Raw genomic sequence first — 18,320 nt, forward strand, 5'->3', positions numbered from 1 at the left:
TAGAGCAGTTTGTAATTTCCTGCCATTTGAGACATTTTATTTATGAAAGCCCCCAATATTGTGGCAACATGTTTCTGAATAACACTTGTATAGCCTGGGGGCTATTCCTTTTGGCCTAAAGGTGGTAGATTTATATCTTGCACAGTGTAGTTAAGGTTTGCGGATTCACCTCTTCTCAGCTTTACAGTGTGTATAAAAGAGCGAATATATTATTTCTTACTCGTGGGGGCTCATAGTATAAAGAAAGGCTAATACACTATTTAGAGTGTTAATATGACATGCACCCCTGAGTATATATTCATAATTTAATGGTAAATGTGTAGGGTTAATGTGTAGCTACAGAATAGTTTTCTTTATGTAAATATTAGGATTGAATGGGAACAGTAATTTTGGTAGAATTGACTTATGGTTTGGCTTTGACTCCGGGTTGTATTTGCAGAGTTTGTTTGTTCTCCTTGTATGACCGTGGATTTTCTCTGCATGGGTACGCGATGCAATACACGCATTTGGTGTTAAATCGCCTGTATGTGTGATTGCATCTGTCAGTAATTGTCCAGTGATGGACTGGCAGCCACGTTATAGTCAGCACCACTCCACTGAATAAAGTGGTATAAAAGATGAATGCATGTTTGAGAGCAGATAGACCAAAGCCATACTGTGAGGGTGAATTTTTGAAAAAATGCTGGAGGCTGCCAAAAGATGCTCATGGAGTGCCTCTTTTTTGAACTTTCAGTAAAGAAAACTGGTTAAATAGTTTCAAATTGAGCTTGTGAGATTTCGTTTTTAAAAAAAAAGATCAAACTGTATGTGAACTCTTGTCATAATATATTGAAACTTTTTTTTTTCATTGAAGCTATGGAGAATTTTTGGAGTTGTTCAAAACTTTACATCAAAAGGAGAATATGAGAGCATTTTACTGGCCCGGCCCACTCAATCACATCATGCAGGATGTGGTCCCTGGAATGAAGCCAGTACCAGAGAAACTGAAGCTGTACAGACAATAAGGAGGTCGGCATGACTGAGCTGCATTAGTAGCTGATTTTATGGACACGTTGAAGTGATTTGTTATTCGGGAGCCCAGATTGATGCTCTCCTGCAAACACACCCTGGGTCCATGGTGTGTAATCTGCACACTGTGGTGACTAATCAAACCCACTTCAACGACCTCGGGGCTCTTATTTTCTGAGAACGGGAGAAATCATTTAAAAACGAAAACAAAACAACAACAACTTCCCAGATAATTCCTCTATCACACCACTATTAAATTGCGACAAGAGGAGTAGCACACAGCACATCAAGGCCGCTATAATCTCAGCTCTGAAGTGCACAGATGCAGATAAGCCCCTGCAGGAATATGATCGCACAGTGATTTCTTTGAGGAGTTGTCTCGTACGCATGCATGCGCATATCAGACAAAAATGCGCCGCACTGGCGCCTCCTGACGACAGTAATGGGCTACTGCCGGAGCACAGGGCTGCAGAAAAGAGAGAGGCTTTCTCACATTTCCCGATTTCTCCCAGCCGAGTCCGCTGCGCCGCTTCCATCCACATTCACGGCCGACAAGCGAGCCGAGAGACGACGACACAACGCGCCCGGCGCGCTCTGCTCCAAGCATTCCTCCCCGGCCAGCGCGCGCATCGTCCACTAGATACACGAGCAAGGTGAGTACAACATCGACACGACGCGAGTGGGATTTTTTTTATTTTTTTTGTTTTGTTTTGTTCCTTTTTTTTTTTTTCTCGCATGTTTTGCTTCCACGACCGAGAAGCCCCGCTCGCTCGCTCCGACAGGCCAGGCTAGTGTGTGTACGTTGTCTGGCGCAGACGGCGCTCAGGCCAGCCTTTCGGCCTGACTCTCTCGCTCTCTCCGCCCGCGGCTCGGGGACGCGGAGACCCCGGCGGTTGTGGTTGGAGACTCGCCGCGGCTCCCGGAAGGTCCACGCGGCGGCCCGCCGCGGCGGAAACAACGGAGGCTAACGGTGCTCCTGGAGCGGGCGGCGGGGAAGTTTGTGGTCGTGATCGCGCCGTGTCCGGCGGCGGCGGCGGCGGCTCTGCTCGGCGATCGATCGTCGGGATTCCGTGTGTGTGTGTGGACTCGGAGCCTGCAGCACCGGAACCAGAGACCACCGAGCAACTTGTTTTTGTAACTTTGTAGCAGCCGCGACGCCACGGACCGTTTCCTTCCTACCGCCCGCTGCAAGTTATCGCTAATAATCTCACCACAATACAACTATTTATCTCCCACAGTGTCTTCTGCAGGGAAGAGGCCAAAACAACTTAGTGTGCAAATTAAACGATTATGTAAATGTATTTATGTTCATTATGAACCATGATCACACAACAATAATAATTGCTCATTATTATTATTATTATTTGCAACCTGAAGGAATCTTCAACAGACGATCGCAATTACGAGCATTTCCAAATATCCTCCGTATGACCTGTGTTTGCAAGGTACTCTTGACTTTGCCACACTATTCTGTACTTTCTCAAGGAAGCCGGCCAATTTCTATCCACCGCCTACGAAGTTGCACTTGTAAAATGTTGATGACATGTGGCTTTGTTGCTGTGGCACTCTGCACCAGCCTTTCAAGCAGCATGACCCATGGCTGTGCCGTGCGAGGCTGCTTTGTTACTCTTTGTGAATGTCTGCCTCCACCAAGAGCTCCTTCTATTAAATACTATAAACATTTGATTCTGCTCTTAAGAAAGGTAAGGGGAGGGGAACAAGAAGAAGAAGGGGCAGTCCAGACCTGCCTGAAATCTGTTGCCTTGGGGGTTACCAGCATGCACGCGTGCACCTATGTGAGTGAGAGATTTATGAGCAAGAATGACTCATGCTCCAAATGTGTTTGGCAAAGTCATAAGGATTTTCCCTGCATTTCGCCTCAGCTGCAGATTTTTTTATTCTTTTTTTTTGCAACTGAAGATTGCCCTCCTTCTGGTTTTGTGTATCATGAGATTTGTTTGACCAATGCTCCACATTTTTGCAACTCCCTAAGCCATGTGTTGTTTATCACTTGTCCCACCCTGCTTTTGTTAAAAAAAAACAAAAAAAAACACACAAGCCCAAAACAAAACCTAAAAAGTAGGGCTGATCCCATTTGCAGACATTCAAAAGAAAACAAAACAAAAAACATGGTTATACTGCCATTTGTTTGTCAGATTTGTGGAGAGCTGAATCTTAAGTTGTGTTCTATTTATCCAGGCCAACTGTTTGTCTGGTAGTTCTTACCCTCCATCTGACTGCTCCCACTGGCTGCCAAGCGTGCTGTGATGTAGCGCTTTCAGCTGATGAAGGCTGCCACTGCTGCCGCAGCCATTTGATCATATATCAGCATCTTTTCACTTAGATATACCTGGAAAAGTAGCGCGACTGGGTTACAATGCTTACACACAGCGGTTTGATAGAGTAGTGTGGGTATGATTGTGTATGACAGATCGCGTCACCGGGCGGCTTCTGCACGTTTATCAGAATGAGACAGGAGTGTTTGTCTTTTCAGCTTTGAATGTGGAACAGTTTGAAAGAGGCTGTGTGTCAATCGGAGATCCATCTGTATTGCTGCCGTTTATCTCCACGTCAAGGAGGATCCTGGTTTAATTGCATGGAGTGAACATGCCATTATATTTAATGCAGGTAATTTTAAGGAAGTATTTCTCCCAACAACGTGCCGGTTCTTGTACTTTTCCATGTTGCTGCCCCTTGTAGCCACACTTGGTGTGTGTGTGTGTGTGTGTGTGTGTGTGTGTGTGTGGGGGGGGGGGGGGGGGTCTCTTCAGAGTGTGGCTGAAGCCAGGCATCTTTCCAAAACTTGAGACCCACAACCTTCTCGGCTGGGTATAAGCACTGCTTTGTGCCACAGTGCTGCTACCTGTGGCTTCCATTCATGCACTACTACAACGCCACTGGATCTACGAGAGGCTCAAATATACAATGGAAGTATATCGCCCAAAAATAGCATGTTGTTTGACAAGCAAACAAATGAACAAGCATGTCTTCTCATCAAATTAAGCTCCGTAATGCAGAATACAGCTCGTGCTGTTGTGGCCTGTCACGTCGATGGTAGTGAAGAGTCTTTCTCTGCCTGGTCTCTGACTGTGGCTTCTCTCTCTCTCTATCTCTCTCTCTCTGCTTAGGCTACACAGTCAGGAGGGGTATTGGAGAGTGGGGGAAGAGTAAATACATGTTAAACAGCACAGCACAAGCGAGTATTAGCAAATGATCCGATAGCATCTGTAATCCACGGGAAAACCTGGAGAGTTGTTTTTGAATAGTGCTAGCCTCCATCAGACAGTTGGCAGGCTCTGGGGGTGTCCACATGTGTGACTGGCTGGCTAGGCTAGTCGCGCGGCTGAATGCTACAGTATGCAGGCAGATCAGATTACTGAACGATTAGCCATGGCCTCCTATCCCGGCCCTGGGAAATGATTTTCCACTGTCATAATTCCCCAGACTGAATTACGCAGGCCAATGACTCAGAGATACTCAATACTACAGGCTTGAGTGCTGCATGGCATAACTGTTTCTCTCTGGTGAGAGGAGATATGTTATACCGTTGTTGCTCTAGGCCACAAAATTGTTTTCTGACTTGGATTTCTCGTTGAGCTCCGGTGCTTGCCATTAAGCAGGGAGGGCAGTGTCACCCAGCCTTAACTGTGGCTGAGCAAAGGGTGAAGTTCACTATGGTGTTTATCCAGCAGTTATCGCTGTGACACAAAGCTGGGGAACAGTCCGAAAAATTGAGATTTGGAAGCTGTTCTGAGATTTAGATTGATTATATGCACGCGTCAGTCAGGTTTTTTTGGGGGGGGTCGTGTTAACCAAGCGGGCCTCTGTAGGAATTTTGCTGAATGGAAAGATAGACGGAGGGGAAAAGTGGGAGAGGCTTTTTGCTGGTGGAAGTGGGACTGTGTTTCCAAGGTGCATACCCCCTGAGGCAGGAATCTGATACATTCCAGAGGCTCCTGTATCCAGACGAATAATGGTGAGGATGGTGTAGCGTTTCATCAGTTGGCACATGATTGGAGTGCAAGTGCTGGGAAAGTAAGTGCTATGTCATAGGCTCAGAAGGCACCAGCGCCGGTTTGCCTGAGGGACCAGCAAATACACCAGAAGAGCAGGACAGATTATGGAGATCTATTGCGTGTGCGTGCGCGTGTCTCCTTATACACAGGTGTGCTGTGACGATGACGACATTTTAACCGTTGCAGTCATGCATCTAAAGCAAGAGGCAGTGCTTGACATAAAAAGAAACCCTTCAGGTGACTTGATATTATATTATTCCTAAAGTGCCAGATGTATCAAAGAAAAATGGAGAGCCAAAACAACTTCTGTCCAATAACATACAAAGATCTTTAGTGCCTGCTTGGCAGCACTCTGGATAAGATATGGAAAGAATCTGTGTCTTAAGGTTCTACTTTTCTGAGTGTAATACAGTAGTTCCCACACTAGAAAACTTTTTTTTTTTTTTTTTAATGCCAGGATGAGGGTGAATTTAGAAGCACTAATATTCGGCATTACATCAGTGGGGCACTTTCAAAGCTGGATCACATTGTCAGGCACACCAATATCCGCTATCTCCGTCTTGCGAGCGTAACATTAATGATTAATGACTTTTTTTTTTCACTCAATGGTTGCTAATGGAATTGAAACCTACATGATTGAAAGGATATGTAATGTTAACAGTGATGTAGAAATACAGTAACAAAGAATTTTTATGCAGAGAAACCTTTGTGCTGTTAAGAAACAGTCAGCTTATGGTTTGTGGGGAGCTCCTGGTGGAAACGAAGCAAATGATCAATGATTTTTTTATTTTTTTTTTATGGTTATTGCACTCAGCCAGAGAATAACATTAGTGTACTATAGTAACAAAGAAATATTATACTCCAAGTCCTGCTCTTGTACTGAATATGTGATTTGGTTGTCAGGACAATTGCACCGTCTCCCTTGTGAAATTGCTTAACCATGTGACACGACTCCTCCTGTAATATTTTATGACTTCAACTAGTTTCAGATCAGCGCATATCAATCTATGTTTTTAATTTCCTTCCCTGCAGAGGGTTTTCTACCCTTGAAATTTATGTTCCCCAGCCTCTGAGCTAAAGGCTATTTATACTGCAGACGCAGAAAAATACCCTGTTTTATTTAGTGGTCAAAAAACAAGCTGTCGGGTGTTAATGGACTTCACCTCAGCCATTCCAGCAGACCCTCGGGGTACTGCTCAGTCATATACTCGGCAAGGGAGCTCTCGGCACTGGCCTGTTAATGAAGCCATTTTCCGAGATGGAGAGATGCGGTAATGGGAACGCACCACTTCACTCCAGGATATTCTAACCCTGTCCTCATCATAAGTGCTATCAGTCATCTGATATGATTAGATTTTTTTTTTTTTTTTTCTGCCTTCGTCCATTTAGCTGTTTGGACAGCACTTTTTCTGACTTGAGTTGGAGGTACACGTCTGAATGTAGGCGTAGTGTTGCTTTGAGATGTGTGGCATTTCTGATTTTAAAGATGTTGTACTATTATAAGTAAGAGCAGGAAATTTATGGTAATGTGGGTCCTGCCAGTGCACGTCAGAATGATTCTGTCCATCTGAATACATGTCGGGACAGCAGCTATATAATATAACTTTAGATCCTGTGGTTTGGCGCTAAAAGCTCGCGATGGAGCGAGGGCAGGTGGAAGGGGATAGGTTTACTCAGTTGTCCAATGGCCTCGGCTCAATTTGCCTGCAGATACCACACACATGCACTCAACTACTGTAGAAATGATTTGTTTACAACGCCCACACACCTGCATACATTTGCCTGTATACTGTCGTACTGCAACTAAAACCCGAGTAGATTTTTTATGATGTTGTGAAATAGGAACAAATATTGACTTGGATTTTGGATGCAATATGATACGGCTTTAGTGCTGTCCATGTAAGTGCTCGCCTTTTATAAACTCGCCAAACTTTTGTCACTCCACTATTATTTGCCCACTGAGTTATTCTAATCACAATTTATCAAAATGCTCTTAAGCAAAATATTTTATGAAACTACTGATTATAATTTTTATACTATTTTGTCATTATTGCCCGCCCAGGAATATGATTGCTCTCGAGAATTACAGGAATAATTATTGGCTAGATATTGCATTGATTTATCTCCGTGTGTGTGTGTGTGTGTGTGTGTGTGTGTGTGTGTGTGTGTGTGTGTGTGTGTGTGTGTGTGTGTGTGTGTGTGTGTGTGTGTGTGTGTGTGTGTGTGTGTGTGTGTGTGTGTGTGTGTGTGTGTGTGTGTGTGTGTGTGTGTGTGTGTGTGATTTTTTTTTTTTTCCACATTATGTAATAGCACAGTAGTAGATGATGGCATGTGGCCAATCTTTCATATCTCAAGAGGACAAATTGCTCATTGGATTTATGTTGGTGTGATCTTGGTCAATATAATGCTTTTCAATGTTTTATCACCAGCAGTTAGCACAGAAGTGTTTTACACCAATTTCAAAGTGTTGATACCACTCTGAGGTGTAGCATTTCGATGAATGACTTATAAAGGGTTAAACTAATTTGGCATGATGATCTTATGTATTTCGAAAAAAAAGTGTTCCTTAAACAAAATCTCCATTTTTCTTTTTCTTCTTTTTACAGGCCATTGGAGGTGTTTTAGTACATTGTGCTACTCAAGTCCTTTTTTCAAGTCATTTACTGTCTTTATGTTCATGAGTGATGGAGTGAATATCATGAGTGATATTCAGAAGAGTTGTTAAGACAAACTGTTCAAAATGGTATTCAGTCACTCAGCGCTAAAGTAATCCCAACATTCAATATCAAAATCAGGTCAGACTAATACTGAATGTTACAAACTTCACACAAGTAGAAGTTATTGCTACGTTGTTGAATTAAATTGCATCACTTTTATTTCGAAGTACCTACCACCCAGCAGATAACGGTATAGAGTGTACTCCTGCTTCCTCATTTTGAAGCAGTTGGTTTTTTGCAGTATTTTGTTTTGTCTTTAAGTTTAAATAAGATTGCAGCTTTGAATTGATGCCAAGACAAAACCTTTGTTATGTGCTTACCAGCTACAGTGCGCGTTTTGGTTCTGTCAAGCTGAGAAGCAGCGCTTTTGTAAAGAAAGCGAGGAGCAAACACCTACACAAGGTCAGGGAGGTGGTTTCGGCTCGCGGTGGTTAGCCTGTGATGATGGAGGTAGTTGTTAGTAAGAACAAAAGGCGTAGCATTAACCATTCCCATCCATGACATGCTGTTCTTGTTCACTGTCCCACGGCTGGAGAGCAAACGGGGCCAGAGCATTGTGGCATCCCACCAGAGCAGCAGGACTGAGTAAACTTTAGTGGGGCATCTGGTGCTCAGTGCCCCTGTCTCTCTCTCTCTCTCTCAGCCCCAGAGCAGACCACACCACCGCAAGTCATCTGGTGTCCAGTCAGCTCCCATCTGTGAGTGCGTTTGACTTCACTGCAAACAAAGCATCATGGCATGCCGACGGCCATAAATACATCCAAACAATTCGGCCCGGTTATCTCCGCTAATCTTTGGGTGGAAACTATGAGAACATTTCCAGGGCTACGGGTCATCTCCATTTCAATTTAGCAAATTGTTACGGTGGATTTTCAAATGCCTCGACACAAAGTGAGCGCAGCTGATGACAAACCCGCTTCTCCATTTTGGATTGCCGAGGTGGAAAGAATTGTAATGGTGCCGACCCAAGGTTTAGCTTCTGGCAGCCCGGAGTCTCCCCCTCCACTGATCCGAGGCGATGCCGTGTCTGCCCGGCCTGCTGTCTCGCATTCATTGTGGGTGGGATGGAGGTGTGCGGGTCTGTTGGCGTGTGCAGGACAGGTGTCGGCAACCCGGAGGTCAGTCCAGACACAGCTGGGGCACCTCGACAGAAGGGCGGCTGGAGACTGCAAATGACAGCAGGATGAATGAGCTTTGTTTTGCCGGGTTTAGGTTCGGTTTTATACAGAGAGAGCAAGCACCACGAGGGGTCAGCTCTGACCGACGGGCAGCGCAACGGTCGGCTGCTCTCAGCAGAAAGTGCTACAGCAGTGAGCACCCGGTCTTTACAGAGTGGCTTGGAGACTGTTTGAATAAAGAAGCAAAGCTAAAAGAACTTTAGTGGGGTGTGCAAGCCTGCAAACACAAACAGCACCCTACCCCCTCTGTGAAGTGTTAAGTGGCCGGATATGTTTGGTGAATAGGACACAGGTGTCCGGGCCGGGTTGTGTGTGCCTGGCCAGAGGTCTGTGTTTGTTTTCTCTTGGTAATGGCCCCCAACTCTGTGCTGCAGCTCGTCCAGAGCTCATTGGCTTTCAATGAGCCGAGAGGGAGGCCCCCTCTTTGGTTTTGCTTCAGCTGTATGACTTGAGTAGTGGATTAACTGAAGTCAACACTCTGATAATGAAATCACGATATCGCACACCACAGTGTTGTGGCTATACATTACGCAACTCTGGTCCACTTAAGTCCTTCACGCTTTGCTTTATCCACCAGCTTTTCCTCTTACCTACGTTGGCTAAGCAGCAATTTGACGGCTTGCGCTTTACTGTCGAGTCCTCAAAGCTGTGGTGTGACAGGTAGGGGAGAGCTGGACGGGAGTAATGTGAAACCAGAACAGTCTCTAGCTTCCACGCCCATGTCTCCCACTTTGCCTTCCGCTCGCCGGCTTCATCTCTCCGCTGGCATCACTCGACTGAGCCCCTCTTTTGTTGAGTAATAGCCCAAAGGTGCGCTTTGGGCTTTGAGGAGAGTGCACACACACCACTGCCACAGCCTCAGACAGTGTCTCTCCTGGGAGTGCAACGGGGTGAGGTAATGGGCTGTTAACCCCTCAGCCACCTCCATGTTTGGATGTTGGACCGCCAGTACTGGCTACAATCGCAGTTCTGATGTGATTGTTTGGGTAACCCTGTGGCCTCCACAGATGGCCGGGCTTCAGAGCAGGGTTCTGATAACCATACAGTTAATATCTGGCCTACATAGCAGTCTCCCGGCTTCTGGGCCGCCCCTCCACTCCCCTCAAACTCTGCTCTCATTTCTCCCCGCCACCCTCTGTGCTATTGTCTGTGACGCTTTCTCCTGAGTGCCCTGTTTTATTTCTTTATTTCAGTCATCTTTTCAAATTCCTGAATCCCATTTCTTTTGCCCCCAGGCACACTGGGTGATGGCTAGAGACAGTGTAGCAAATTAAATTTGGTCTCCTCTATTTTTTTCTTTCTTGCTCCCCTTGGACATGGGCACGGTGGAAGAACAGGAGCAATGAAAGCTGGAGGAAAAAGCCCATTTCCCATGCATTACTGTCTCTATCCTCAGGGTCTACAAGAAGTAACACCAACACCTCTATCGCCTTTCTCCTGCTTCTCTCTTTAATTTTCCTTCTGTAGCTCTCTCCCCCTGCCTCAGTCTCACTGCTGTTCTCACACAGCCTTAACCTGAAGGTCTCTGCTCTTGCTAACACAATCTGACCCAGTTTATTAGTTTGGGTCTAGTGAATCATTAATTGAGGTTATCTAACTGTTCCTGTAATGATTCCACTGTGACTTGTGTGTCAGAGCCTGTCTGTGTTCAAAACCAATCAAGCTGTACCCGCATGCTTCTTGCCCTACACATTTGTACTCTATCATAACCATCTTGGAAAAAATGCATCACCCCTCGAGTTAGACTGTATGTTTAATAGGTGTGCTGTGCACTGTAATATGTCATTGTGTCAAAGCACAATACGAGGACTAAGTGCACTGAATGCAAATTAATCTTGTGGGATGGCAGCAGCTGAATAGAGTGTGGTTTTGGGAAAAGGAGGGGAGAGAAGGGAGGGACAGAAGGACTAATAGTGGCAACAGAGAGGAGAGGGGGAGAAAAGAGCATGTGAGGGGAGGAGGAGGAGGATGGGGGGGGGGGGGGGGGGGGGTGTAGTCATCGCCAGGCCCATTCATCATGCAATGCCTGCTGGGATGCGCTGGGGTCAGTCCCGCACAACACAATTACAGCCTGTTCTGGTGTGTTGTGCTCGGCTTCACTGTGTTCCGACTATGTTCTGTTGTCTTTTGTTGGATTTTCTCTGTTCTAGCGCTCTTGTTCCCCCCTCCTTTGCATGTTTTCTCCTCTGCTCTGTTCTGCGTGCTTCTGTTCACTGGCACATTTTGCAGCCCTTTCTTCTTCTGTTACACGTTTTTGAACCTGCTGCTCAAGCCATCAGTAAAGCAGTTCTTTGAGCAAAATGTCTCAATTAGCTGCACATTTGTTGTTTTGCTTTTGCGGTTGATTTGAGTGCTAAACTCTCTACTTTGTCCTTTGTCGGGTTTTTTTGTTTTTGTTTTTAAACCAATGTGGTGGAGCTGTGTTCCCATCGTCGCACACGTTTTGTCATACAATGATCTGAATTGCAGCTGCTTGATTGATTCACGAGATTGACAGGCCTGCCCATCATGTGGGTGTGATCCTATAGTAAGAATGTTGTTTATCCTTCCTGCCTGATTGTCATCCATGAGCCTACATATGTTTCCAGTAAGCTGAAAATATTTGCTGTGTGCTCGAATGTCATCTGACAGTCTGTCCGATCAAAAGGATAGCTCTGTCTTCCTGTCTGTGTTTGTTCGATATGCAGTGAAAAGGAGTTTTTCCTGCCGGGAACCTTTTATGTGGTCTTGAAGGTCTAAATGAAAAAATCACACAGGGATTCAGAAACAACAATTTATGAAAACTGATCCACATATTTCTGGCAACTGCATACCTGGTGGGACTTTTTCCTTTCTCATCGGCACTCCCGACTTCTAACGTTGCTGAAAAGCAACACATGGGGAGGCTGCAGGTTCACCCTATTGTGAGGTCGGCATTGACATGAAATGCTTCTCTTGAAAATATATGAATGGAAGTATGTGGTTATTCAAGAAGCAAATGTTGTGACCTTTAGAAAATGCTTCAGGCAGTTTTAACATGTGTTAAACACGCTTGTATCCTTTTCCTATTTCTCCATTATGTTTCTGTGTTATTTACTGTGGTTTATCGTATTATTCACATCAGCACCAGCAATGTGCCAATAGTCCCATCACATTTAAAAATGATAGTAGTCACCATCCTTTTCAATATTAGCAATTGTATTCAGAGCACAGTGTATTATCCAGAAACTTGACTTTTGTCAGAATTGGTCTATTATGGATTTTTTTCCCTTTGTATTCAAAAGCGAATCTTATATTGAGACTAAACCATAAGGCTAAACCTTATTTATATTTTTTTCTTACTCATAAGTCATATGAAATAAATCATTATAGCAGAAAGTTGTGATTAAGGACAGTGGTATGTGTTTGATTCCCCATCTTGCCTGGTTTGTATTGTCTTTAAGCAAAGTACTGAGAGAATTTTAGTGGCGTTTGAGTGTGTGAATGGATATGTTTGACTCGCAGGATAAGCACCTTTTTTGCTTTTTCTTTTTCTTTTAATTAATTTAGCCTTGAGACTGCTGAAGCAGTGGGAGGGAAAAAAAGGGAAAGAAAATTTCTATTGGAAATCCATTTAGTTTCTTTTCAATCATACTCTCCAGACTTGATATTTGTTTTGGTTAAATGGGATGTTATTGTCGTTTTTGGTATTTTCGAAATTGGTAATATTTGGCTCTGCATTCAAAACCAATCTTGATAAAAAGAAAGAAGTTTTGCATGTTTGGTCTGTGCACAACTATCGACTGCTTCTCTGTCCGCTGAGCTGCGAATGATGACTGTTATTGTCCCCCCCCCCCCCACAAAAAAAGAGAAAACCGCGAGAACACATTCATGTGTTTGCCAAAGTGATTTGTCGCATCAAATTACCATCTTTGACTCGAATGTAAACACTGTAATAAAAGAAATGAGTGTCATTTACCCAAAAGTGTTGCTGTTGCTTTTCTTGTAAGAAACAGAAGTTGACATGTGGATGGAAGTACGAAGCAGGAAAAGTGAATGCTGTACAGTGTTCCGGCGGAAAACAGTGTCTTATCCATGGTTGTACGTGGCCACAGCTCGCTAGACTACCCCCCCCCCCCCCCCCCCCCCCCCGGGGTTTGTGGAAGTTTAGATGTTTTGTCAGCTCACATGGATTAAAAATATAAATGGAAGCCTTTAAACAAAAAAAAAAAACACACACACCACTTTTGTCTTGCAGAACGAATTATTTAGTCATTAAATCTGTAAAGTTTCTTAAAATGAACCACAAGATCCCACACCCTCCAGGCGCTGCAGATTGTTATCACATTAAGACAAACTGAGGAGGAAGAAACCTTCATATTTCAGTGACGTTCAAACTCAGCAAATGTGTGACAAGTTCAACACTTTTCTTTAATGTACTATATAGGATGCGACCTTTATGATGTAGCCAAAACATGGCTGCCATTTATTAACTGGTCGATCTGCTCTGCTGTCTGGTATAGTTTGTTTATCTTGTTAGTTAATGAATTACAGTATGTTCTAGTTTCGTGTTTTGAGTTTTAATGATGGGGCTCCTTCTCTGCTTTGGTTTACATTTGAATGACAAATGGGGCCTTTAATTAATGGCGTCGTTAGTACAACGAGCTGTATTTTCTAATGCATCAATTTGGTTATGGCAGAATATTAAGGGGCTGAAGTGCCTTATTTTGTTTTTCAGACTTCGGTCTGTCAGCCTTGTATGTAATTTTGGTGATTACCCTGCCAGAAAATGACAAATTCCATGTTTTTCTAGAATTCTGTTAAAGTATAAATGCAGTTTGTCAAATAGCAGGGAGGCAATGGTTTTTTTTTAAATTTGTTATATTTAGTAATTTTTTGAGTTTCCCCCCCCTCTGTTTAGTGTAATTTCCAGTAGTTGGCAAAGACTTCTTTTAACAGAGCAAAAGACGAATGCACCCAAAGGTCCCAGAAGTTCACTTGCTCACTGAACACTCCTGCTTTGGGTGGTGGCTTGGCTGACGAGAACTAATAAGAAACCTCAAGACTGACTGAAAGAATGACATATTCTGGCCAAAAAATGCACCGGATTAAACCACGAAGCATCTGGATTCATTTTAAAACAATGGATTGTCTTCAACAAGCTCTTCAGTCCAACCGTATGGCTGCTTTTCTACTGAGTTCTCGATTCACTTGACAAATTGGAGGTTGCAGAAACACAAACTTGGTTTCCCAAATTTAAATATTTGCCTTAAAAGTACTCATTACTGATGCTCAAACATACTGCCAAAGTATTTGTGGGTTGTCAGATAGGCCTTTCCAGTAAATAGTATACTCCCACCATTAAAATTGTGTTGAAGTCAAATCTAATCTTAATCGGACCAATTGCGTGTTTTTAGGTAGTTTTGTTTTTTGTTTTAATTGTTGCTGCGATATGACTGCTTGAGAAAAAGCCTAGTGAAAGCATATCAGACATGTGAATAACTGGAAAACTTAATTTGATACATGATACACCAACACTGCAAAATGCAAACATTTTTTTCCGTCTGTTTGCCGCCAGCTACTATCTGATTGATTACATTCATTTGGCGGCAAGTTATTTGTCTGAGTAGGAGGGGATGGATAAGTTAATAAAATATGGTTGTTGAATAACTTGTCATTTCTAAAAGGCCATAACACAGGGTTAAATATTGTTTTACTGGTAATATTGGCAAATATACTTCCATACATTTGACTAAAGACAAGGTACTTTGTGTGTTTTGATCATATTGTGCAGGTCGCATAGGTTTTTTTTTTAACTCTGTTAGAAGCCTTATAAAATGGCTAGCTCACATATGGTCATAAAACACTAAACGCAATCCCATAGTTGGTTTTCTCTCTATGTCCACACACCATGTTTGCCTGTAGTTAGTGAGGATTGGTGCCATTGCTCTGCGACTGTGGGCTGTGGCACCTGTGAGCAAGGTAGAGTGTATTGAATGAATGGATGGATTCATGTTTTCACAAGTTGGCATCTTTGCTGAGCAGTAAAGAAACTCTGGATCTGGTGTGAAAGCGCCCTTTGAGCTAATTTTCTACCCTCCTTTCCCAACAATAAACCCAGTCATAATGTGTTATCTAGGACAAATTCGAACCACATCCCATAGCGACAAGGTTGCTAAGTACACCTGCTCATGTGCCTCCCCAACCTGCAGACGAAGCAGCTTGTCTGTCGTCAAGTTGTCTTCTGTGAGCCCTAATGAAGCCGGGGAAATGTGACGACACGCCTCACATTTCACTCATCGCCTAATTGTGTTGATGTGGAGGCTGATATTAGTGTTGTGGTGGTTAATCTTCCCAGTGAGAGGAAATGGCGGAGTCATCAAGGGATACGGCGCAGCTAATTAAACTTGTATACTCCTCTATGTGTGAGGATGAGGAGCTTGGGAGGAGGCAGAAGTGAGATCTCGTGAAAAGTGGTGCCCGACTTCGCAACCTTTTACTGATTCAATGGGTCCAAAAAGTTGCACCACGGTCATTCCAAACTATGTGGCATGTTTTCAATGACATCCTCCACACTTTCTGACAAGGGGCGGCAAACTTCAGCATTCATTACAGCCTGACATTTTCCTACTCAACAAATCACCTTTGCGGACAGCTTGAAATTAAAGTGATTTCAAATCGCAAACGCAGCAAATGGTTACTGGCTACTGGTACAATAATTCTGTTTCTGACTTCATCCTTGCCCAAGAAAGTCTTTTGGTGGATTTGACTGATTGGAGCCGGAAGCTCGTGGCACTCGATTGGACAGAAGATAAACCTTCAACCTCCGCTGCTGCAAAATCAAAAAGTACTGAGTAAGTGGTGGAGAATTTATAGATAACACTATTAAAGCAACGGCAATTTGCAGTGCAGGTATTTTTGAATCTCCTCAACTCGCATCCGCGCATTTTCTCCTTCAGGCTGTCAGTGACCGTAACATTAACCTCATCCATGCTGCCCTGTCCCCATGTGACCCACATGTCAACTCTGGCGAGAAGTGGTCAACTGCGCTGCTGCTTGGGGTCTCGAGCCAGACCGGAGTTAGTAATGCATTATGACTCCATCGCTCGGGGGTGGGAGGAAGAAATTCTATATTAATATTACGTTGTGCACCGTCACACCCCACTTGGGTTAAAAAGTACTACGCTTGCAAAAAAATAAAGAAAATTCTGCAGAGTCATACACTGATAGGCATTTTTCCTCTAAAAGGCTGCCTGAGGTCTCGTTTGATTTTTATCTTAGATTGGAAGCTATTGCCAGTGACATCCACACCACTTTTCCCCGACACTGACTACACACACACACACACTCACACAGCTTGTATTCATCTGGCTCATAGTGGACTGTTTGCCACATTCCCCGCCACTCCATCTGTCTGAGTCCATCTCTGGTAGTGGCGGGGGCTCAGTCCTGTCACCTGAGGGATAAACTGTATGGTGGAAACTTGTATCCGCTGAGGTATGCAGGGGAGATGCAGGACCTCCGTTGGTTCAGCTGTTGGGGCCTGCACAGACGGGGAGGGCACGGCTTGTCTCCAGCCCTGTTATTGGTGGAGTTGCAGGGCTGGGCAAGATGTTTATTGTTCACACGGATTTCTTTTTTTTATTGTGCCTCTTTAAATCTAAATTTGGCTTTCGTTGAGCCCGTTTCTTTTCACTGTGTATTCGTTAGGTTACACTGCTGATTTGTAAATGCATGTCCAATTTCAACCTGCAGCAGCTTTTATTCCTCTACAGAAAACAAAACGTGCTTAACATAAATGGTCTCATTTTTGACAGGTTGTGTTTTTTTTTTGTTTTTTTTCCTCCCCTCCAAAGACACTGGTTAGTGGTTATGGCTTTGATGGCTGTGGCGGCTTGTCTGAGGTCAGCCGGCTTGTACTGCTGATGGCAGAATCCCAGTTCTTTTTGTTTCCTTCCCACTGCGTTAAGCTTTTGACTTTTTTATGTTTTCACCACAAGCTAATGAACGGAATTTTTTTTTAGCTTTTACACATTGGACATACTCAGCCTGCAATGAGGTGCAAGAGGTCACACTAATTCAATTCCTACTGAATAACATCCGGGAGCTGAGTTAATTTATGAAATAAAGTGGAATTCATGTGAATTCCTGGGGGGGGTGGAACGAGCACGAGCCTGTTGACTGTAACACGTAGCCAATCGGAAAGCAAGGTGACGTAGTGGCGAGGAAACGCCGGACCGGAAACACACGGGAAATCCAAAAATCAAAACACTTCTCATGACGAACCAACTTCTTTTTAAAACGTGTTTTTTTTTTCTGATAAAAACAAACCACAAGTGATCGCCATTACATCCTCTTCGTCCGCCAGGGTTGTTGACTCTGGAATCACGTTTGCTCTCGAGAGGTTTTGCGAGATTTCCCGTCTGATCTGGGGATGTTCGCGAGTGAAATCGGTTTGTGTTTGGTGTATTGATGTTGCTGAGTGGCTGCAACACAACACACTGTACGACCAAAACTGTTAAACCTGTGATTATTTATTCGTCGTGTGTGTGGTCTCTTAGGTTCGAGAAATCTGCCGACAATTTTCTAATCCCGCCGTGTGAACCGGGCTTGAGACAGAACAGCATGTCACTTTCTGTCAGGTTTTTCTTGTCGTCCGAGATGTTACTTAACAACTCTTCATGACCAGAGATGAGGGTGGGGATGTAGACCAACTGACACACGGAGAGCTTTGCTTTACTGCTCACCTCCGTCGTTGCCATAATTGTCGGGTACAGTGACTGCATTGCACCATATCTCCAATCTGGGTCTTGTACTGTCTTTTCATTGTGGCAGGTGAAGTGTGATAGTCGTCCAGTCATATATGTTAAGCACTGCAGACAACACCCCCAACCGTACTGGACCTTTTTAATGTACTACCTCCAAACCAGGAACTTTTTGTGTAGTAAAACGTTAACCAAGTTTATACCCTGGTTCCACTGGTCAAAACACACAATGTCCCTGTGATGGTTGCTCGTGTTTTGGAAATAATCCGACAGTCACTGGCTTCACTTTCATCAAATATCATTGCAATTAAAGGGCCTGGCACTCCAGCTGAAGCTAATGCCAGAGACCTTTGAGTGAAGTCCACATCACCGCCTCTGCACTCACTAAAATGCTTCCATTGTGTTGGAAAAGCCCATCTTCCTTTGTTGGGAGGAAAGGAGGTGACAGTGTGCAAAGTGATGTTAGAAGTTCCTGTCAGTATGACTGTGAGAGAGAGCCGTCAAGTGACAGCTGGGTACTGAACATCACGCTGTCTGTTGCTTGCTTGCTTACACACACACACACACGCTCATCGCATCACCTTCTCGCCGCCTCACCCTTGCAGTAGATATGATGGTGACATCACCCTTGCATAATGGAATCCGGTCTTCCTTCCCGTCCCTCATTGCTCTCATCAG

At 44.1% G+C, this 18,320-nt stretch overlaps 1 protein-coding gene across 1 annotated transcript in view; it reads left to right on the top strand.

Annotated features, from left to right (window-relative positions):
• Positions 1–1,524: 1,524 nt before the first annotated feature.
• The window catches only part of ndst1b (N-deacetylase/N-sulfotransferase (heparan glucosaminyl) 1b), a 44,463-nt gene continuing 27,667 nt past the window's right edge, over positions 1,525–18,320 (top strand). Inside the window, exon 1 of the mRNA XM_080501830.1 lies at positions 1,525–1,661. The gene's annotated coding sequence lies outside the window, so the exon portion shown is untranslated. The remainder of the gene's footprint in view (positions 1,662–18,320) is intronic.

Source organism: Blennius ocellaris, assembly GCF_963422515.1.
Source record: "Blennius ocellaris genome assembly, chromosome: 9".
NCBI lineage: Eukaryota > Metazoa > Chordata > Actinopteri > Blenniiformes > Blenniidae > Blennius > Blennius ocellaris.